Below are 23,744 nucleotides of genomic sequence, written 5' to 3' on the forward strand. Positions count from 1 at the left end.
AAATCAGTACCTAGATCCTGCTCATCCATTTTTTTAAGGTTTTATTTATTTGAGAGAGAGCACAAGCTGGGGGAGGCAGACTCCCCGCTGGGCAGGCAGCCACACGGGGATCATGACCTAAGCCCATAACCGGGATCTTTTTTTTTTTTTTTAAAGATTTTATTTATTTATTTGAGAGAGAGAGAATGAGAGACAGAGAGCAGGAGAGGGAGGAGGGTCAGAGGGAGAAGCAGACTCCCTGCTGAGCAGGGAGCCCGATGCGGGACTCTATCCCGGGACTCCAGGATCATGACCTGAAGCCGAAGGCAGTCGCTTAACCAACTGAGCCACCCAGGCGCCCCAACCGGGATCTTTTTAAGACAGATAATATCCCATACTGTGGATGTAGCACCGCTTATTTAAAGTTTAACTCACATCTTTCCCAGTGTATCTCTAATGCAAACAATATGGCAATAAATATCTTAGCACATGCCCGTTTGTGCTATGAGTACACATTTCTCTAAAATTAGTGCCTAAAAGGGGAATTGCTGGCACGAGGGGTATACACATAAAAAATGTCAGCAGACAACGCCAAATTGCCCTCCCCATAAGTATTCCTGCCAGCGCTGAATTAGGGTACACAACAGGTTTTCATATACTTTGGACCAGACTGGATATTATCAGTCTTGTTAACTTTCTGCCAATCTGATGGGGGGAAAGGTCCCCTAATTTACAGATGAGGAAAGTGAGGCTCAGAAAACTTTTATGGTCGGGGTGCGTGGCTAGCTCAGTCAGAAGAGCATGGGACTCTTGATCTTAGAGTGGAGCGTTTGAGTCCCACGTATGATGTAGAGATTACTTACTTAAACTTAAAAAAAAAAAAAGGAAAACTTTAGGGACTTTCCTACACAACCCGTAAATGGCTGAGTGGCGGTTCGAATTCCGACATGCCTAAGGCTAGGACGCGCCAAAGCTATATACAGTATACTGTGTCCTCCGCTAAGTCTGGTTATCTCCGGGCCTTGTGATGCTGGCAGGCTTGCGTCCCTCTCGCCGCGAACCCTGGCCCTTTTCAACTGCCGACCCCCTCTGCCGGGCGCCGGCAAATACCGGTCCCATAGCCTCCACGGCTCCGAAATGGCGACCGTCGACATCACGAAGCCACGCCTTCTCTCTAGGGGCGGGGCCTGAGTTCAGGCTAGAGTGATAGATGCCCGAACCAAGTTTGAAGTCCGCAGCCAGGAGGGTTCGCGCAGAAGCAGAGAGCCTGTGGCGCCGCAGGTCGGGAGGAGGAGCACCGAGTGGAGGGCTCGTTTGCCGGGGCCGCCCGAGAGTCTCTTCGTCGCGGGCGTTGGGGCCGCCATCTTAGATGGCGGGAGTAAGACGAGGGCGAGCGTGAGACAGGAAGGCTTTCCTGCCGCTTTCCTTGGGCCCGGAAGAGGGCCAGCTGGCCCGGCTTTGGGGCGTGTGCCCCGAGGCGCGGAGCGCGAGTGCGACGATGCGGGGACTGCCCGGGGCCCCGTCCCCTGGGCTAGGGACGCGCCGAATGTGACCGCCTCCCGCTCCCTCACCCGCCGCGGGGAGGAGGAGCGGACCAGACGCCGCCGCCGGACGACGGGACACGGAGGCGGCTCGGCTCCTTCAGGTAGGCGGCAGGGCCGGCCCTGGCTGCCGGGGGATCCGGGCGGCGGGGCTGAAGGGGCAGAGTTCCCCGGCGTCAGGGCCTGGGCGGCATTGATGGAGCGACCCCGCGGCTGCCCGGTGAGGGCCCGGGCCAGGCCGCTGTCACCTCGGGTGGCGCTGGGCGGGCGGGAGCCCTGGGGCCCGGTGTCATGGCCGGCCAGCCGAGTTTCCACATTCCCACTCAAATTTCCTTGTGTTTCGGGGAAACGTGCTAGCGCCACCCCTGTACTCGGTGCACATTCCTTATATTTTGGCAATGGGAAAATCTGCCCAGAATTGCTCCGTATCTATGTTGTCATTCAGGTGGATTAATTTCTTTCTGGTCGCGGAGGGGGTCCCGGTCTTGCATTTTATCTCAGAGTCCGTCACTCAAGTGACACCCTTACAGGGAGGACGAGAAGAATCGAGGACGAGAGGAGGAAGTGGGTCAGTGCCCCACCACAAAGGCATAGGGGCCTCGCCTTGGGTTTCGGGACTCTGTGGGTTACTAATGAAAGGTTTGGGATGCGTATACTGAGGTTTGGCCCTGGGATCCTTTAGAATGAAGATCCAAGGCTGTCTTTTGTGTAAAGTGAGAGCCGCCAGGACGCTTCTGTTCTGCAGCTGCAGAGGTTCTGCAGAGCTAGTCGATGCCCAGAAAGAGGAGTTTGGACATCATGAGAGGAGAGGCGGCTGTGTTCATTCATTGTTCTTTTTTCAGGGCTCTGGGTGTGCCCTCTGGTATTCATTTCTCTGGTGGGAAGAATGTTAGGATCCCCTATGTCTCCTTGAGATGTGACCAGGTTCTAGAGGGTCGTTTAATCTAAGTAGGGACGAATTCAGCTCACGTTCATGGAGTATTTCTGCCTGCTCCGTCCCCTGTGGGCCGAGCGGAGGGAACCTGCTCTTTCTTTCCACCAAGGCGTGAAAACAATGCGCTACGATAAGGATGGACTTACCAAAGTGTTGTGGGAATTTGGAACAGCTAGTTTTGCCTGGGGGAGCTGAGGAAGCTTGAACACTGGAGGGAACTTTTGCGGCCAGTTTTGGACTGATGAGTAAGTGCTTACCAGGTGAGGAGGAGGGGAGAGCATTATAAGCTGAAGGAACCGCTGGTACAAAGGCATAGCCGCTGGTACAAAGGCATAGAGACATGCAGGAGTTGGGATGAATTTGGGGTGCAGGAAGGAAATGGTGAGAGATGAGGGTCTAAAAGAAAAGTTGTGAAGGATCTTTATTGGAGAGAGTGAACTAGTTGATTTAATTTGGATTATTTTAAATGAGTATTCTAATTTTTTCTTGCTGATAACTAATTTTCCCCTTGATGATGTTGAAGCTGATAGTAATTGAAAAGATTTACTGTGTTAAACCCACTTAAGAACATTTTTGATAAGTGCTTTATGTCAGATGTTTTGCACTTACACAGTGGTGAATGAACTGAACTTCGTATTCCTAGGTGTTGTAAAAGATTTTTCTAAGGTTTTACTTGCTCACCAAAATGTTGACTTTATGCATGTAGTGCACGCTGCTAATACTGCATTTTAAATGGCTGTTGGCAATAAAAACCACGGTGCCCAGTCATGTAGAAATTGGGAGATTATATGAAACAGCTGAAAGTATTCTTAATTTATTAAGTGTGTTGTATATAGTAAACTTTCTTTGCATTGATTCTGTGGTTTACAATTTTGTTATAAAGTCTTTAGCTCTATAAACATAATTTACCCCAAATCACTGTATTGTTGTGATTAATGCTTATGCTAAAGTGATTATTATGGTCTTAACGGACTTCAGCTAGCAGTTCCTGAGTTTTTCTTGGTTTGTGATGGTTATATGCCACTAAAGAACATTAAGATACTTTTGGCTTGTTTTCACCCTTATCACTTCAAGGGCTAAGCTGTTTAAGTTTAAAATGCAACAGAAACATTTGACCCAGTTGAACACTGGATACTTGGGAAAATAAACCTGCTAGCTTATCTTTTAGGTATGCGGTGTTTGTGATTAAAAATTATAGTGGGGTTGCTTAGCCTTTTTAAAACTTTTGTCAGTATTTGAAAAGTGTAAGCCTTCAAAGTAGAAGGTTTGAGTGAAATACATTAGAACATATTTTAAGGGATTTGGGTTAGCAGAAGAAAACAGGGAAACAGATTAAGCTGGTCATTTGTGATGAAAAGGAGCTAAAAGATGAAATGGAGAATGATTAAACATCAAGTATTGTATTACAAGTGCTCTGAAACTAGTTGTGTTTAGTTTAAAACATGCCATTTGTGAAATCCAGAGTAGGTGGTTTGCTCTGAAGATTAAACAACAACTTCTTGGAAGTTAAATTTGAGTTTTCCAGAAGTACTAGGTTACTTATTAAATGGAAAATACAATTAATAACTTTAAATTTCTATTTCAAGTAGTTTGTTAGTAGTAGATGTATGATTCTACTACATTTTAATTTCACATAAAACTTTGTTAGTAACCTGCCTAAAAATAGAAAAATGTTACATGAGGGAATGCTTTTGTTTGCATGTTAGGAACATAATAGGCCATACATAATAATCCTGGTCTTGGGAGGAGCTTGTTAGCCAAACAGCATGCCTTAATGTTGACTTGCAGAAGAGAATTTTAAATATTGCTTTTGAAAGGCAGTGGACTGTGTGACAGTAGGGGGTTTATGAAACCACAAAATCGAGCTTGCAAAGGTTTTTTGTTTTTCAAATTGTACAGGTCATGGAAGTCATTTCTTAAAACTGTGGTTGGAAAATTGCTCACCTTGACTAAATTAATTGGCAAACCAAGGAACACTGGGTTTATTTACGATGAGGTTGTGTAGAGTTAGAAGTTGTCATATTGTGTGTGTGTGTATGTGTATGGATGGTTAAGAATTCCTATTTGCTAAATTGACTAGGTGCTAAATGTAACACTAGATGTTTGTGTTACAGTTTAGTTAGTATTTCTGGTATAGGGCTAAACTACCTTGCCTATCATCTTCATGATAGTAATGGTTGGGTATTTTATTCTTGCCTTAAAAGTGGAGTAAAAATTTGGGGTGCCTGGGTGGCCCAGGCGTTAAGCGTCTGCCTTAGGCTCAGGTCCCAGGGTCCTGGGATGGAGCCCCCCATTGGGCTCCCTGCTCAGCGGGAAGCCTGCTTCTCCCTCTCCCATTCCCCCTGCTTGTATTCCTTCTCGCACTGTCTCTCTCTCTCTGTCAAATAAATAAATTCATAAAAAAATTTTTTTTGAAAATGGAGTAAAAATTCCTTAATTTTGTATTAAAGTTTTCGTCTTTCATTTTACAGTGGCTGAATCATTTTGTTCCTCCATTTCTCCCGGAATACTTGTGTAGCTCTCAATGATTTTCGTGGTTAACTTCAGAGCTTTTAGCCTTTCTTCTAAAATTGCTCCTAAAATCTCATTTTTTAACCAAGGAAAATGTCAAGTGGGTGTTGTTTCTTTGTTACTGGTTTTGGCCCAGGCTATCTCAAGTCTCTTTGGCAAATCACTCACAAAGTGTGTTAATTGCTTCACATTCCAATCAGTGTACATAGTTTTTCTTGAGGAACACTTGATACATAGTTTTATTTTTAGACCAGATTCTAAGGGAGTTTATGGGGTGGGGATTAACAATCCTAAAGCTAGTTTCAAATTTTAAAATCTTTGTGATTTTGAGATTGTTGGTATTTTTGGTTAATGAATGGAAAGCAGCAGGCAATGACAATCAATGTTTTAGGGGTCCCAGTATGTTTAAATGCTGGTGAGGACCTTGTGGATTTTACTGGTGTCCTCTTCCTCCTCTTTCTACCTGTTGGATTCCATTGATTGTCGTATAATAACAAGCATAAGCACATTTTTACTGTTGGAATCAAGATCTTCTGTTTATTTTCTACAATCCTGCTATGGAAAACAAAAGTGGTCTTAACTTCTTTGAAGCTACTTAATACTAGGCATCACATTTGGACAGTGTTTACTTTTTTCCATCCATGTACATTTCTGATGGAAGAGTCAGACTAGTTACTGTTTAACTGTGTTAATATGTCTTTAAAATTGAGTTTTCATTCCTTTTTTCTTTTCTTTTCTTTTCTTTTTTCTTAAGTAATCTCTACACCCAACGTGGGGCTCGAATTTACAACCCGGAGATCAAGAGTCGCGTGCTCTACCGACTGAGCCAGCCAGGTCTTAATCTAGGTATTTCTGAGGGATCCTTTTCAACCACGGATAGCTTTTAACATCTGTCCATTACCTGGGTTTGGGATAGATGAAATCCTGCATTTTCCCTGGAAGAATATGACTTTTGTTCTCTGTGGCAAATCTCATTAGGAAGCTCAGAGTTTCTTTTTTTTTTTTTTTTATAAAAGATTTTATTTATTTATTTGACAGAGAAAGACACAGCGAGAGAGGGAACACAAGCAGGGGGAGTGGGAGAGGGAGAAGCAGGCTTCCAGCTGAGCAGGGAGCCCGATGCGGGGCTCAATCCCAGGACCCTGGGATTATGACCTGGGCCGAAGGCAGACGCTTAACGACTGAGCCACCCAGGCGCCCCGGAAGCTCAGAGTTTCTATGCGGGGCATTTCTCTGGATCCAGAAGATCATTCAGAAAGGAGCTATCATTTGCATTTAAGAGAATTTGTTTGCAATAGAAAAGACTGGAAAGAGTTCAAATGTCCAACAATAGTGAAATGATTAAGTAAATGGTGGTACAGCTACTTGATGGGGCACTGTACTTGTCATTAAATACGGATTATATGAAGCATTGATGACATGGAAAATGCTGAACACAAAATTATGTATCTGGAATGATTACAGTTGTATAAAAAATACAGTGGAATATTGTTCAGTAATAAAAAGAAATGGTGTACTGATATATTCTCCAACATATATAAACCTTGCAAAACATTATATTGAATGAAAGAAGCCAGTCATAAAAGACCACATATTGTATGATTCCATTTGTATGAAATGTCCAGAATAAGCTAGTCCACAGAGACCGAATGTAGGTTAGTGGTTGCCAGGAGCTGTGGAGGGAGTGGGGAATGGGTAGCGACTGTGATGGGGTTTTTTTGGGGAGTGATGAAAATGTTCTCAAATTGATTGTGGAGATGGATTCGCAACTCTGAATATAATAAAAATCATTGAATTGCACACTTCCAGTGGGTGAGTTGTATGGTATGTGAATTATATCTCAGGCTGTTTAAAAAAATCTCAAAACCTACTGATAGGAATAAAATACATGTAGATGTTAACAGTGGTTGTTAAACAGTAGAAATAAGGATAATGTTCTTTGTACTGTCTGTAGTCTCTGAATGTGTTGCTTTTATAATAGAAAAATGCATTTAAGAAAGTTAATTAATTGTATTCATGGTGTGGATCTTTGTTACCCCAAACATTCAGTAGCTGTTAGATTCCATTGACAACTATATTTTTGAGCTTCTTTCAGCCTTTTTCTTTTTTCTCCAGATTGTCAGGCTTTTCTTACTATTTGCCTTGACTATTGTTAGAACCTCTGGAGTGAACTCTTTTTTCTTATTTCTTCCCATGGCTGTGTTTTCTCCACACTGCTGTCAGATTCACTCTTACTGTGCGGATTCTTAAAAATTAAATTTTATTAATTTTTTTTGAATAGGTAATAGTTTCACATGCCACAAAATTCAAATGATACAGAAATTTAAGAAGAGTAAAGTTGTGCAGAGTAATTCTACCTCCCCCTTTGTTTCCCAGCTACCCAGCTTTCTTTCAGGGAGGGAAATAATGGGGTTTTTATGTATCTTTTTTTTTAAGATTTTATGTATTTGACAGAGAGTGTGTGAGCACACAAGCAGAGGGAGCTAGAGGGAGAGGGAGAAGTAGGCTCCCTGCTCAGCAGAGAGCCCAGCATGGGGTTCAATCCCAGGGTATCAGGACCTGAGCTGAAGGCAGACCTGAGCTGAAGGCAGACCTGAGCTAAAGGCAAACCCTGAACCGACTGAGCCACCCAGGCGCTCTTTATGTATCCTATTTTGTGGTGTTAGCAAGAATATTCAAATGTAGATGTACTGGCCTTACTTCTGTTGGCAAATCTTCCAAGAGTCTCCATTGCTTATCAGACTAAACATACTTCTTGCTTAATGTAGATTCCTCATACTCTCTTTGGTGGAATGCAAAGGCTTTTTTTTTCCCCCTTTTTTTTAAGCACTTATGTAGGTGCGGGTGGGCTAGTGTGCTTAGTGCAGGGTGAATGAGGCAAGTTCCTGCCTTCAGCTACCTTATCGAATGAGGAGAGATTGACACAATTTCCTCACTTTTATCTGTTCCTCTTTTAAGAGCCATTTTGAACACCATCTTCTAAATATCATTTCCTGATCTTTTTTTCCTGTTCTCACTCATTATTTTGTTTCCTTCCTTGAGCCCCACCTTTAAACTTTGCATTTATTTTTCTTATGGCCTTTATCATGTAATCATTTCTGAGTTTACTATCCCATTAGATCATAAACTGAAATTAATGCTTCCTACTCTATATGCAGTTCCTTATTTATTGATATTTGTAAAAAACTTTCCCTTTGAGAGGCTGAGGGACCATGTTTGTGTGCTTCAGTGAAAGTGTTGAGTCTACATTCCAACACTTAATACTAGGTTTTATAAGACCTTCTATTTAAACTTAAACGATTTCTTTTTTTTTGTACTATGCACTATAGATTTTATATGTATGTATTGTGACATATATGAAAGTATTTGTTTACTTCTTTCCTTAGAAGAGTGTACCTTAATCACCTTTGACTACCCAGAGTTTAGCATAATGGCTGATACCTGAATGCAGCCAATTTGTTGAGTGTAAGGTGCTAAGTAGTGTTAATTGAATTGCATTTTTTGTATAGATATCCTACAACTCTGCCTAGACTTAACTTCCTTAAAGGTGGGGCATATCTTACTCTTGTTTATAAATCTCCAGTTCTTAAAACTTTGTCTTGATTATATAACGAACATTAACTGAATGAGTGGAGATTCAGAGGTTAATCACCTGTGGACTTAGTTCCTTCCTACTGTCCATCACAAACACACAAATACTTACTATTAAGAGGATATACTTACTAAACTCAAACTCAGAATTTTATAACTTAGGATATCTGTTGAAGGAGTCATCTTGCTTATTATCCTCTCCCTCTATGGGGCATTATTTGTAGATTGCTCTGGGTTCTCACTGCCAGCTCCATGGGGACATTTGCCTGCTTTAGCAGCTCCCTGATTCACTGGCCCAAGCACTCTTGTCATGCCGGCTATTTCCTTCTGTGTTCATAGGCTTTATACATGGAAGAGAATTTTAACCAGAGAGAATGTGAGGGGGTACGTGATATTCTACCTTCCTTCATGTTAGTCTGGACTGGAATTAGAGTGCAATTGTGAATTGTCAGAGTAGAGATCATGCATGACCTTCATGACTCATATTTAGCTGACAGTGTGAAATGGGCCCCTTAGGCTTTTTTGGAGGGGGACAGGTAAGCTATACATAAAATTTACCATTTTAACATATTTGAGTGTACTATTCAGTGGCATTAAGTACATTCACAGCATTGTGCAACCATCACCAATACCTATTTCCAGAACATTTCCATCATCCCAAACAGAACCTGTACCTATTAAACAAAACTCGCCATTCCTTTCTATTTATCTTTGGTAAATTCTACTTTCTCTCTATGAATTCACTCATTCCAAGTACCTCATATAAGGGAAAATCATGCAGAATTTGTGATATTGCATCTGGTTTATTTTACTTAATGTTTTTCCAAGGCCCATCCATATTGTACCATGTATCAAAATTTCATTCCTTTTTATGGATGAATAATATTCCTGTGGGTGTGGGTGTGTGTAAGGTATTTTGTTTATCCATTCATCTGTTGATGGATTCTTGGGTTGTTTCCACCTTTTGGCTGTTGTGAATAATGCTGCTATGAATATTCGTTTATGAGTATCTGTTTGAGTCTCTGCTTTCAATTCTTTTGAGTGTGTGCCTAGGAGTGGAATTGCTGGATCATTTGGTAATTTGGTTTTAACTTTTTGAAGAACTGCCAAACTGTTTTACACAGAAACTGCACCATTTTACATTTCCACCAGCAATACATGAGGGTTCCAATTTCTTTACATCCTTGTCAACGCTTGTTATTTTCCTTTTTTTTTTTTTAAATAATAACTATCCTAATGGATGTGAAGTGGTGCTAGGCTTTTTTCTTAGTGCTAATTAAATCTAATGAGCAAACAAACTTAGAAGTTGGCTATATTTGCAGCTGATGGATTTTTTTTCACCCTTATAAATGTATTTGTACATAATGCTCTTCAAAGAGGTATCACACAACTAATGACTCATCTTTTTTGAAAAGAATAAACTTTTTTGAGAAGCATGTAGTTGGTGTAGTTTCTTTATGCCCTATATCCTTTTACCCTAAAGTGTATTCTGTCAACTAGTGAAAGATGATTTCAGTTAATCCTGCGAGATAGGATCTATTAAGTGAAAAAAGTAGAGTACAAAAATTAATACACAAAGATCTCATCTTTATAAAGAAAAATATTTACAAGTGTATATATATATTTTTAAAGATTTTATTATTTATTTGACAGAGAGAGAGTACAAGTAGGCAGGGAGGCAGGCAGAGGGAGAGGGAGAAGCAGGCTCTCCGCTGAGCAGGGAGCCCGATGTGGGGCTCGATCCCAGAACCCTGGGATCATGACCTGAGCCGAAGGCAGACGCTTAACTGACTGAGCCACCCAGGCGCCCCTACAAGTGTATATTTATGCATAGAAAAGATTAGATACATATATCCACGAATGTCGGCAAGGGCCATCTATAGGTTATTATCTTTTGTATTATTCAGACCGCCCCCATGAACATGTATTCTGTAATTAGTGTTTTTTTTTTTTTTAAGATTTTTTAGAGCACTTGTGCATGAGCACGGGGGATGGGGTGGGGTGGGACAGAGGGAGAGAATCCTGAAGCAGACCCCTTGCTGAGTGTGGAGCCCCACACGGGTCTCAATCCCAGGACCCTGAAATCATGACCTGAGCCAAAATCAAGAGTTGGTTGCTTTAACGGACTGAGCCACTGAGGTGCCCTTGTAATTATTGGAACATATAAATTATTACAAAAAACCTATGTATGCATGTGCATATGACATCTGTATGGGATTATAAGCATGGAGAAAATACCAAAAAAGTAATAGGAGGTTAACATAGGTTACTTGGTGGGGTTAGATGGGGGAAGAAAGGGAAGGGTAAAGCAAAGAAGGGATTTAAAAAAACATTTAGGTGCTATAGAAAAAGCAGAGTAACAATTTTAGAGGGTACTGAGGATGAGGAGGGGGGTTGCTATTTATATTGGGTGTGTTTGTAAAGTTACTAAATACGAAGATTTAAAATAAAAGGAAAACAAAGTTGTGTAAAAAGTAAAAGACGGTACTGTTCTTCATCAGACTTGTTTCCAAACGTTTCCTCTACTCTACTCCCTGGATACACTTTGGCTTTTATTTTACCTCTGCGTCTGTCTATTGAAATGCTACCCCTTCTAGTTCAAGTACTATAGTGAAGTCATCCTTAACAGTCCATCTCTTTCTCCACTCAAGTAACCTTTCCACACTCCCAATTTCAGACTTGGTTTCGGTTTAGGTTGTGATCTCAGGGTCGTGAGATGGAATTCAGTGAGGAGTCAGCTTCAGATTCCCGCTCTCTCTTTAAGATAAATAAATCTTTAAAAAAGTCACCAATCCTCCCCCCCCACCCAAAGACTGCCACATTTTGTAGGACTGCTTGTTACCCTGAAAGTTCTTAGCACAATGCCTAGCACATAGTTGGTCTTTAGTAAATGATGGTTTTCTTCTACTTCAAAAGCTTCTGGAAGGAAAGGGGCAATGTCTGAATTTTATATTCTTCAAAGCAGCTAGCAGTTAAAAGTAGATTCTTAGAAATTGTTGAATGAATAGTGCTCCTTATTCTTTTTTTCCTCTCAGTTCTGTGCCTGGGTGCAGTATATACAAAAGCATCTGGTTCCTTAGATTATATATTAATATTTTTATGTGGTAGATAGTGATTTAGTATTGGTGAAAAAACGTTAAGATAAATATTGTAATTCTATCTTTTCTCCATTAATATCTTATTCAGATACTTGAGCACCTAATTTTATGTAAGGTGTACTATACTGGATGATGGAGTATAACAAGATGTAAGAAATATAGTTCTTTTCCTTAAGGCATTCATACTTTGGTATGTAATTACATAGGTTACATTTTCATGTTTTTTTAATCCCTTGGCAAAGTATCTGGGTATAATTTAGAGCTTTAATGAGTTAATGGTCTAATTACAGGGAAACCTTGTGCACATGTCCTTGTTTTAAGAAAATTACTCTTGAAAAGTTGATTTAAAATATTTTCTGAAAAAAAAAGATGCTATAGATTTTTACAGGTGCCTTGTAATTCTACAAAATTCTTAAAGCAAGCAAGGTGGGTACCTTTGGGGATACCACTAAAGACTAAGGAAATCTTTTCTATATGAGAGCGATTGACTCTGGAAGGAATGACAGGAGATTTGACTGAATCAGGCGGTTACTTCTTGAAATAGTTCTGCCAAGTGGTAAACATGAAGGACTACCTCCTATCTCAAGGATAAATTCCAGTGTCTGCCTGTGCCAGTGTGCAGAATAGTGGATTTATTTATTTTATATTTCATGTCTTTATTCTTGAGGAAGGCAAAATGCTATTTTTTAAGTTCCTTGTTGATTATGCAAGATTTGCCACTAAAATTCATGCCTTTTGTGTGGAATAGAAATTAGCGGTACAGGGTTGCCTGGCTGGCTCAGTTGGTAGAGCATGCAGCTCTTGATCTGAGGTTTGTGAGTTCAAGCCCCACATTGGGCATAGAGGTTACATTTTAAAAAATTATAAGTAAATAAATAATTTAATGATAAAAGGTTAAGTCAGTGTTTCCAGGTATTAGCAGGCTGAGATATCTGGGTGGTTTTTGTTTCCCTTCCTTCCCCTTTGACTGTGCAGCCATCTTACTGCCTCATTATTACCTGGCCATGAGAATGTTCATCCCTAAACCAGATTTTATTTGTACATTGTATATTTTGGTACTTTTGTTAATGGTATACTTTGTAAATGGGTCTGTTCATTTTTAAATTAGCAGTTACTGCCTAAATAAAGAAACTGACAGGTTTGGAGATGAAAAGTAAAACTTGGGCTGAAAGAGTTCAAGATAAAGTGACTTTAAATTAAAAATAACGAAAAACTAATTTGTGGCAAGAGTTAAAAATGAAATTGTTCCTAGAGGTCTTTTACTGTGGAGCTGATTGCTTTAACATATTGTTTTGAACTAGCTGATTTTTAACTTGTATTTTTAAACCAATTACTTTTTAAAAAGTTAGAATCTTTTGTAAACTTGGGCAGCCTTGGCTTGCTAACTTTTAGAAGGGTAAAGTGTCACATTTCCTCATGTGCCTTTATGCTGCCCAGTCATCTGATGAGGTTGCCAGTTTGTGGTCAGAAATTGAGAAAGAGGAGTGAGGAAACTCAAAATATTGACACACACACCACCTTGCAGTGCATCAGCGTGCCCTTTTGGACTGGTTGGAAAACTGTAACCTAAGCCTTTTCCAAACTAGACATATTATTTCCTAGCTTGGATGAAATGACATTTGATTTTTTAAGTATTGGAGCATGTCCGTCAGCAGAAACTTTTTCTGGGTGAGGGTGATTTTTTCCAGTGTTGTGTGACCAACTGAATAATAATAATAATGATAAAAGAACAAAACACTTCCTAAAGGAAGCTTGGGGAAATCATGAGAAATTGATCACCCGATCTCTCAGGTGGACCAAGGCTTGACTGAAGAAAGGAATGAGCTTAAAGGAGAAGTGAATAGTGAAGTTGCATTATAAGCACTTTAAAATATAAGTATTCAATTATGTTTTCACTCTGCCAAAAAAATAAAAAGTTTTTTAATAGTGCAGGCAATTTCAGCCACCATTACTCATTCTGAGTATTTGTTCTTAAGAGATTTTTTATTGCATTTGAGAAAACTGATCTATTTTGTTATTCTCAATTCTCACAAGCCTTATAGTTTGACTGTGGCACAGTTGAGTATGATTCTTTTTTGTCTAAAGATACATTACAAACAACAACAGAAAAGACCTATAGCTTACCTTTGTTGACTACTGCCTGCCATGTTCTTTTAAGAGCTGACCTTAATTCATTTAATCTTCCCAACAGCCTGATGATACAGGTAAATTATGATCTTCATTTTAAAGAGGAAGAGAGAGACATAGAGTAAATACCCTAAATACAGCCCATCTATTTAGGGAGAGATTAAAGGGATTTTCTAGGGTAATTTCGACTCCGTCCTACACCCTATCTTCATCCTAGAATTTAGCCCCTATGTATGATGCAGATTTAGTGTTTTTGTTAGAATTCTGGGAATGCCTTCCACTTCATAATTCTCTTTATAATCCATGGTAGTTTTATTTCCTTCTTACAAGCCATATATTATTGACCCCTCCTAATCCCTGTATTGTTTTAAACTAAATTCTGAAGTTATTGAAGGCAGGGATCTGGGTCTTAAACCCAAGATCCAAGTACTTATTTTTCATAGAACCTTCAGAGATAGCTTTGAAAAGAGGTTTTTTTCCTTAACTTTTGTTGACCTAAATGGAAACACTTATTTCCATTATTCTTTTTTTCTGTAAGATGATAATCATTTTGCTAATACTTTATATGTGAACACTTCAATATTTGATGTAGGGATTTAGTTCAAAATAACACTTTTGGAAAAATTCTTTCTAAAATGTTTTCTTTCCCCACTAAACAGTGTTTCATAAACTTCTAGGAAACATCCTATCACTTATGTGTAAAGCATACCCAGTTTATTGCAAGCACAGGGTGAGGATTGTGAGCTTACACTGAAGCCTTTAATCTAAAGCTTAGAGTGATTGGGGTTACTCACCTGATACTTTATCTTAAACTTTATCACTTAATGGAGGGACTTCTCTTTTTGGAAAGTTTTCTGTGCTAATTTTCCCAATTTTTATGAGAGTGTTTAAAATGCTTGGAATGGGTGGCTCAGCTGGGCGTCCGACTCTGGGTTTCGGCTCAGGTCATAATCTCAGGGTCGTGAGATTGAGCCCCAGGTTGGCCTCTCAGGTGGGCGTGGTGTCCGCTTGAGATTCTCTCCTTCCTTTTCCCCTCCCCCTGTGCGTCTCTCTCTCAATAAATAAGTAAGTAAATACATAAAATCTTTAAAAAAGATTCCTGGGGCACCTGGGTGGCTCAGTCGGTTAATTGGCTGCCTTCAGCTCAGGCCATGATCCCAGGGTCCTGGGATCAAGCCCCGCATCAGGCTCCCTGCTCCCAGGGGAGCCTGTTTCTCCCTCTCCATGTGCCTGCATGTGCACGTGCTCTCTCTCTCTCTCTCTGTCAGATAAATAAAATATATCGAAAAGAATTTAAAAAGATGCTTGGAGTTTTATGTAATAGATAATTCTCTGAAAAGTGAGCATAGTGGGAAGATATCTAAAATGATTTATTGGCTTTTATTTTAAAGCCTCATTATACAATTAATTAAAGCTGAGTAGAGACACATCTTTGGAATTGTATTATGATCAGAATGGCTATTAGTGGCTTTAAAAATTATGAACTACTTTGTTTATTTCATTATTACCATTTCTCCTGCTTTATATTCCCAATCTATTTTCTAATTTTCTGATTTATCAGAAAGATATTTAAGTGTTAGAATACTTGAATTAGTTTACTCGTTAAAATATAAACTGACATATACTTCAAATACAACTGTGTATCATATAGTGTTAAAAGAACTACTTTTACCTGTATTTTACTTAAAGAGCAGTGAGTTGGGATATTTTATATTTTTCTTACGCATCAAGTCACTGTAAGTTGTACATGGCTTATTTTCTCTTTTTTTTTTTTTTTAAAGATTATTTATTTATTTATTTGACAGAGAGCGAAAGAGGGAACACAAGCAGGGGCAGTGGGAGAGGGAGAAGCAGGCCTCCCGCTGAGTAGGGAGCCTGATATGGGGCTCTATCGCAGGACCTAGAGATCATGACCTAAGCCGAAGGCAGATGCTTAACCCACTGAGCCACCCAGGGACCCCTAAGTATTTTTTATTTTTTAAATCAGTGTGTTGTAATAGATCTGGGATTTACAGTCTGAGGATTTGAAAATTTTTTTGTTTTGCTTTTAAATTGTGGCTAAGCCTTTTGAATTTCACATTTTCTTCATCTAAAAAAGAGATAGGAATAGTACCTGCTTTAGCCTAACAATCCTTTGAGATAATGGAGAGGAGAGCTGAATAAACTGTGAAGCTTGTCAAATTGTAAGTTCTCTTGATTGAAGTAGACTTTTTGAAATCAGTCTCAACCATACAGAATGCATTGCTCTGTTCTCAGAAAGTAGCTTTAAGGTAGATTGCTTAAGAAGTTCTTAAAACCTCATTTTACATCAACATGCTGACTGCTTTAGGTATGTTTGCTCTACCACTTTAATATTTTTAAGTGAAATGTAAGTATTTGAAGAAGAACTCAAAAATGAGATTTTTCAGAATGTCTTATTCTAGAAGAAAATTTAAAATGTGGATGAAGGGGCGCCTGGGTGGCTCAGTTGGTTAGGCGACTGCCTTCGGCTCAGGTCATGATCCTGGAGTCCCTGGATCGGGTCCCGCATCGGGCTCCCTGCTCGGCAGGGAGTCTGCTTCTCCCTCTGACCCTCCTCCCTCTCATGCTCTCTGTATCTCATTCTCTCTGTCTCAAATAAATAAATAAAATCTTAAAAAAAAAAAAAATAAAATAAAATGTGGATGAAGTATTTACATTGTTTGGGGTGTGTGAGTGTGTTCTCCTCAGAAAGGCAATAGTAAGATTTATTTGGCACATTGGCTTGGCTGAGGTAGGGAGAGGGTAAAACAAAGTCAGCTTTAACCCCAAGTTTGCCCAACTGTTTCTTGACTCTTTTAGGCAGAAGTTTTAGGACTTTGTGATTCTTTTTTTTTTTTTTTTTTAAGATTTTATTTATTTATTTGAGATGAGAGTGAGAGAGAGTGAGCATGAGCTGGGGTGGGGGGATGTGCATAGAGGAAGAGGAAGAAGCGGACTCCGCACTGAGCAGAGAGCCCAACTCGCCTCGTGATCATGACCTGATCCAAAGGGGCAGATGCTTAACTGACTGAGCCACCCAGGCGCTCTTTTTGATTCTTGTATGCTCCTGAAAAGCTTCCTGGTTAATCAGGATTGTTAAAATTTTTTCTCACCATGGTTCAAAGGAATCTAACCCCATCTTTCAGGAGAGGAGCTGTGATAAGATAATCAATGAGAAGTGTTCTCTGTCTCCAGAAGTTGGTAGAGTAGCATTTCCAGACAAACATTTATGCCTCAGCTTAGGCTTTAATGTGGGAGATGGACCTTGAAGCACAGGACTCAAATCACTTAAAATTATACCCTAAGTACTGGTAGTTACATTTTCATAATTGTAGTCTTTTCAGATTTGACTTGTCCCAAGGCTACTTAAAAGTACTTTGTATGTGTTGTTCCCTAATAATCTTGCGCCTTAAACATAGTCTTGTTTTCAAAACATTTTTTATACCATCTGCTAAACTCAAAATGCAAAAACGAGGGCTTTTGAAAAGTTTAGTTTTCTGACTTAGGTTTTATTAATCTGGCACGATTTATTGATTTTTGGAAATACCTCTGAATGCAGTTCACTGAAATTATTGTTGGAGCTGGGCCACAGGGTGAGAAGGCTGAAATGAATGTGTTGAGTTTAAAATTAAAATGCCTTTATCACAACCTGGTGTTCTCCTGGATTATGAGCATCAGAATAAATTATACAAGTGTTTTTTTCTAAGATCACTTCTCAACAGTTTATTAGGAATTGTACTAGGAAATAATTTGATTTCTTAAAAATTTTTCACAAACATAGTATGGCCCCTATATTTACTACCCTCTTACTTTGATCCTTAACATGTTTACATATCCAGAGTGTTACCTGCTGTAACCGGTTTCTCAGCTACGTGGTGCTTTGTGTAGATTGGGGCATGAGGATTGTGGGATCAGTTCTCAGAACTCTGCAGACTCTCTGGAAATATAGTACAGCTTTTTGCCTTTGTCAACAGAGCTGAAGAAGGGTGGGGGGGGGTGTGGGTGGTGAGTGGTAGGTACTATACTGTTAATAGCCATTTGATTTCTTGCCTGAGGTCAGAAGTACAATATTATGGAGAGAACTTACACCTTGCCTTACCAACATGTAGATGTTTAAAAAGTTAATCTTATTTCTGGAAAGTGTAAGGAGATGAAAATCACTTACGTTGTCTTCAGAGGTTTCTACTTAGCATATAGTAGAAAACTCATTGGCTATACTGGTGTGTGTTCATGGAAACCCTCAGGAATGTATTCCTGGTTTTATTTTTTTTAAAGATTTTATTTATTTATTTATTTGAGAGAGAGAGAGAGCACAAGAGAGCATGAGCAGTGTGAGGGGCAGGGGTAGAAGCAGGCTCTGCTGAGCAGGGAGCCCGATTTGGGGCTCGATCCTGAGACTCTGGGATCATGACCTTAGCTGAAGGCAGATACTTATAACTAGCTGAGCCACCCAGGTGCCCCTGTATTCCTGATTTTAAAAAAATATGAATTTACTATAAAAGTTAAGTTTTTCTTAACATTCCTATATTTTTTAATTATTCAAGGAGTTTGAGAAATTTATGATGAGTTATAGAAATCAGCTAATTAGCTCCAGCCGATAAAACTGTTGACATTCAACAGTCCCTTGTTTTTATTCACAGAAAAATTGGTTTTATCCCTTTACTAAAATGAAGAAGAATTATTCTTAGGACTCCTGTTATGGCCTATGCTCTTTGAACCATAGCAAATACAGAGAAAGTAGTGACTGCCATCTGATTATAGAATCATTTGTAAGCATGATGTGAAAATATATCAGCTTCCCCAAATTTTAGCTTTTGCATGTTCTGGGAATTGTTTATGTTTTCTCCTTAATTTTACTGAATGGTTGGTTTTGTGGTTGACAGCATATGTATATGAAGAACATGTTAAATTAACATCCAAGAATCTAAACTATAACTAGCATTGTATGGTTATGCTTAAGAAAGCATTCTTTTTTTGGGACAGATACCCAGTATATGTGGGGATTATTGTATTTTCTTTAAGCTGAACTCTTCCCACTCCCACATCTGAAGTCCTTCTCTTTCTAGACATTCTTTTGCATTCTACGTGATCTTCTGCATGTTTAAAAACACAGTTCTGCATTTCTTTAGTAGGGGCACTGTGGTTTAAAACCACTTTTTAATTTCAGTGGTGTGTGTTTAGGACAAATTGGATATGTGTGTAGGTGGAAATGTTTAATTCTGTGTGCCAGAGCAGGTGAACAAATTGGATATATGTGTAGGTGGAAATGTTTAATTCCGTGTACCAGAGCAGGTGAAAAGAATGGTGCTTGGTTTTATTTTTAAAATAAAACAACTGTGAAGAGAAATGCCAAACAACACTAGTAAATCAAACTTTGGAAATAACTCCAGCATTATAGAATTCCATAATGACTTCAGTTGGGTGTTAACAGCTGGTTTTTGTCTCTTTGGAATCTGTATGATGAGCTCTTATATGACTTTAGCTGACTGCCAGTCAACGGTTGTATTGTGCATATTCTGCAGTTGTAGAATTCCACAATTGTCAGTGTTGTAGTCTTAAGAGTGTAGCCCCTTAGCATAGTGTGATTCATAAATGACTGCACTGATGATTTGTTAGAACTCAACACTCACTGGACCCAGTTGCCAGCATTTGTTATTCAGGAAATGTCTTAAGGACCTGCTGCTGTATGCTAGACACTGTTTTTGTTTTTAAAATTTTATTTATTTCAGAGAGCAAGAGAGTGCAAGCATGAGTGGGGGGAGGGGCAGAGGGAGAAGCAGACACCCTGCTGAGCAGGGAGCCTGATGTGGGGCTCCATCCCAGGACCCTGGGATCGTGACCTGAGCCAAAGGCAGATGCTTAGTCAACTGAGCCACCCATGCACCCCTTGGTTGTATCATTTAAGAGTATGCCCAGTAGGCCAGTTTAAGGATATTTCTCTAAATTCCCTCCTTTAGTCCCTTGATTTCGGTAATTGCCACCTGTAAACTACTGAAGTAGACCACTTGTTTGTTTCTTTCACATCCCCCCCCCCCATGGTAATGGTATCCTATATTTTTCTCTGAGGAGCTGTCAACCTTTATTCCCTATTACATAGCCATTCAGTTTTTTTTTTTTTTTAAAGATTTATTCATTTGAGAGAGCGTGTGCACTTGAGCACTCACAAGTGAGAAAAAGCAGCAGAGGGAGAGAATCTCAAGCAGACTCCCTTCTGAGCCAGATGAGGGCTCATGACCCGCAAGATCGTGACCTGAGCTGAAACCAGGAGTTGGATGGACACTTTAACTTACTGAGACACTCAGGTGCCCCACAGCCATTTAGTTTTAATGACATTGACCTCATCTTTAGGTTTAGGGGAGAGTTTGATTAGCTTAAAGCAATCAGTAAAGCCCAGCCATTTGAACATAATGATTTGCTCAGTGACTCGCTGAAGGTCAATGAGATGTGAAGTCATGTTAGGGAGTTCCTCATTCCAGAGAGCTTCCTTGAGAAATGCTATTTACCTCCTAGACTTAGATGAGAATGCCTGTAGCTCTCAGAATCTGCTTGTAGTCACTGATACTTAATGGCTTGGGGTGGGGGAGTGCTAGCCTTAGAACAAAACAAACACCAAGGAAGGCAGAGAGAAGAAAGCAGAAGAAACTAGATCTTTAGTGGTATCTTTGGACCAGGCTTTCCTGAAGCCATTCTACTTTTGGTCTTGTTAGTTAAATGACCCAGTAAATTATTTTTATTTATGCAGTTTGAGTTGGGTTTTCTGTTACTTTCAACTCAAACTTTTAAGTAATAGCACCCAGCTTACCCCTAAGCCACCTATAATTCACTTCAAATATCTGGGAGCCTGTACTTAGGAAAATCAGGTCAAAGTGTATGCTGCCAGGTGAATTAAATTTGTCAGCAAGTACTGATTGAGCTGTTCATCTATTCATTTATTCAGTTTATGTTTGAGCACCTACTCTGCCAGACCCCATGCTAGGCGAAGGAGCTGAAGATTGGTTCCTGCTCTCGGGGAACTTACAGTTTAGAGGAGTAATAGTTAAGTGTCTTTTTTCTTGAAATAAGCTTCTCCCCACCATTGTTACAATTTTCTTTGTTTTAGAAGGTGCTGCTCTGTCTCATTTGTATCTCTTTATTGTAATACTTCTACCTTGCAGTAGAGTGTATAGTTTTACTACAGTTAAATAATATGTAATGTATCCCCCACCTCATTAGTTAAGTATAAGGGGAGCTGTTAAAAACTGTGTTACTGGCATATAAAACAGCAAGTCATAGAAATGAGCAAAGGGAAGAGCTGGTCAGAGGGTTTCTTATTGCTGCTGATCCTTCTCCTAGTGATACTCGATTCCTTATGGATCATGCAGTGCTTTCAGTATTTTGTCTACAGAAGCTAAGGATGCTCGGGGCGCCTGGGTGGCTCAGACGGTTAAGCGTCTGCCTTCGGCTTGGGTCATGATCCCAGGGTCCTGGGATCGAGCCCCACACCGGGCTCCCTGCTCAGCGGGAAACCTGCTTCTCTCTCTCCCTCTGCCTGCTTCTTCCCCTCCTTGTACACACTCTCTCTCTGTCAAAAATAAATAAAATCTTAAAAAAAAAAAAAAAGCTAAGGATGCTCCCCAAAAGATGTAAATGCACACATGCCCAAGATTCTGTATTCAGTTTCTGGGAGTTTTTGAATTCACTATAACTCCCAGAAAGTGAACTCTCAGAGGTTAACAGAAGTTAAAACTCTCAGAGGTCTCAAGTTAACCTCCATACCTGCCACTAAATGATGCTCTAGTTTTTAAGCTTGCTAGTGAGCATAATATACCCCCCCAAACTGAGTAAGTTCAGCTTCCCACCTGAAAAATTTGTGATAGAAGAGGTGCACAGTTTTTGCTCACTTTCAGAGTGCTGTGTACTAGACGCTAAGCTAGGTTCTTTACATACATTCTTATTCTTCACTGTGATTTGGTACTGTTTGTATTATTACTGTTTTAATTTTATAGCTGAGGAACCTGAGACCCAGGTAGTTTAAAAGTAAGTTGCCCAAGTTTAGATAAGCCTGTAAGTAGTAAAGTTGGATTTCTTTCTTTCTTTTTTTTTTTTAAGATTTTATTTATTTATTTGACAGAGAGAGACACAGCGAGAGAGGGAACACAAGCAGGGGGAGTGGGAGAGGGAGAAGCAGGCTTTCCGCGGAGGAGGGAGCCCGATGCGGGTCTGGGATCATGACCCAAGCAGAAGGCAGACGCCCAACGACTGAGCCACCCAGGTGCCCCGTAAAGTTGGATTTCAAACCCAGTACCTTTCCTGCTTAAGTAATTGATAGAAAGTGCTTAGTTTGGTCCCCAGAATGTAGTAAGCAATCAAATTATTGCTGCTGCTGTTCATTTATTTAGCAAATATTTTTTTGAGTGACTGCTCTTCATACTTTCACTTCTTAAGGATAGAAATGTTTTTTCTTAGGACTTTTAGGTGCAATGAACAGTGTCCTTTTCAAACTAGATTAAATATAGTAGTGAATCTTGTGGGTGCCTACTGGGGTTTGGGGCAAGAAAAGTTGCAGGATGTATGAGAGAGTGGAGTCAGGAAATAGTTCAGAAACCCAGATGGCCACTACTGAGTTATTGCAGACCTGCCTTTTTGTTAGGTAACAGCTGTATTGAGATATCATTCACATATCATGCAATTCACCCATTTAAAGTATATAATTGAGTGTTTTTTGGAGATCTATTAACAGTTGCACAGCCATTACTACAGTCAAATTTAGAACATTTCCATCACCCCCATAAAGAAACCCCTTAGCTATAACCCTCCAAACCTCTCTATCTCCCCAGCCCTAGACAACTTTCTATCTCTATGTGCTTACCTGTTCTGGACTTTTATATGAATGGAATCACATATTACGGATTTTTATGATCGACTTATTTCATCATCCATGTTGAGGCATGTATAAGTACTTCATTCTTTTTAATGACTAAGTAATATTGCATCATTTGGATATCCATTCCTCCATTGATTGGGCGTTTTTGCTATTAGGAGTAATGCTGCTAAGGTTCTAATAACCTACAAGTGCAACTTAAAGGCCTGTAATTCCAGTCTATTGGAAAGAGAGAAGCCTGATGTTTTTTATTGCTCTGGGCAATCTTTTGGAAGAGAAAAGAATAATTTTTATTGGGTTTTATTTGGAAATATTGAAAGTAACAAGAGGATACTTTTTTTTTTAAAGATTTTTATTTATTTGACACAGAGAGGGAGTGAGAGAGGGAACACCAGCAGGGGGAGTGAGAGAGGGAGAAGCAGGCTTCCCACAGAGCAGGGAGCCCAATGTGGGACTCGATCCCAGGACCCTGGGATCATGACCCGAGCCAAAGGCAGATGCCCAACGACTGAGCCACCCAGGCGCCCCTCATAACATAAATGTACTACCTTAACCATTTTTGTGTATATAGTTCAGTGACATTAAGTGCATACACACTCTGCAACCATCCACCACTATCTCCAGACCTTCTTTATCATCCCAGACTGAAACTCCACACTCATTGAACTCCCCAGTACTACCTCCCCTTGCTGCCCCTGGCAACTACAATTCTACTTTCTGTTTCTATGAATTTGACTAGGTATGTAATGTAAGTGGAATCATACAATATCTGTTTATTTTTATTTTATTTATTTTTTAAGTAAGCTTTACATCCAATGTGGGGTTTGAACTCATGACCCTGAGATGAAGAGTTGCATGTATTAGTACTTCATTTCTTTTTTATGACTAAGTAATTCCTATTGTTTGGATGTACTACATTTTATTCATTTATGGGTCTTGTGAACACTTGAATTGTTTTTTGTTTTGTTTTGAACACTTGAATTGTTTCCAGCTTTGGCTATTAGAATTAATGCTGCTGTGAACATGGGGGTATGCATATTTTGCTTTTAGTTCTTATGGTTCTATCCAGAAGTAGACTTCCTGAATCATAGAGTAATTCTATT

At 39.7% G+C, this 23,744-nt stretch overlaps 1 protein-coding gene across 2 annotated transcripts in view; it reads left to right on the forward strand.

The window, feature by feature from the left end:
- Positions 1-1,215: 1,215 nt before the first annotated feature.
- Positions 1,216-23,744, forward strand: part of RAF1 (Raf-1 proto-oncogene, serine/threonine kinase) — a 78,551-nt gene continuing 56,022 nt past the window's right edge. The window contains exon 1 of one of the 2 annotated variants that reach the window (XM_044921040.1): positions 1,216-1,624. The gene's annotated coding sequence lies outside the window, so the exon portion shown is untranslated. The remainder of the gene's footprint in view (positions 1,625-23,744) is intronic. The other variant, XM_021695111.2, reaches the window with a different exon arrangement.

Source organism: Neomonachus schauinslandi, chromosome 1, assembly GCF_002201575.2.
Source record: "Neomonachus schauinslandi chromosome 1, ASM220157v2, whole genome shotgun sequence".
Classification (NCBI taxonomy): domain Eukaryota; kingdom Metazoa; phylum Chordata; class Mammalia; order Carnivora; family Phocidae; genus Neomonachus; species Neomonachus schauinslandi.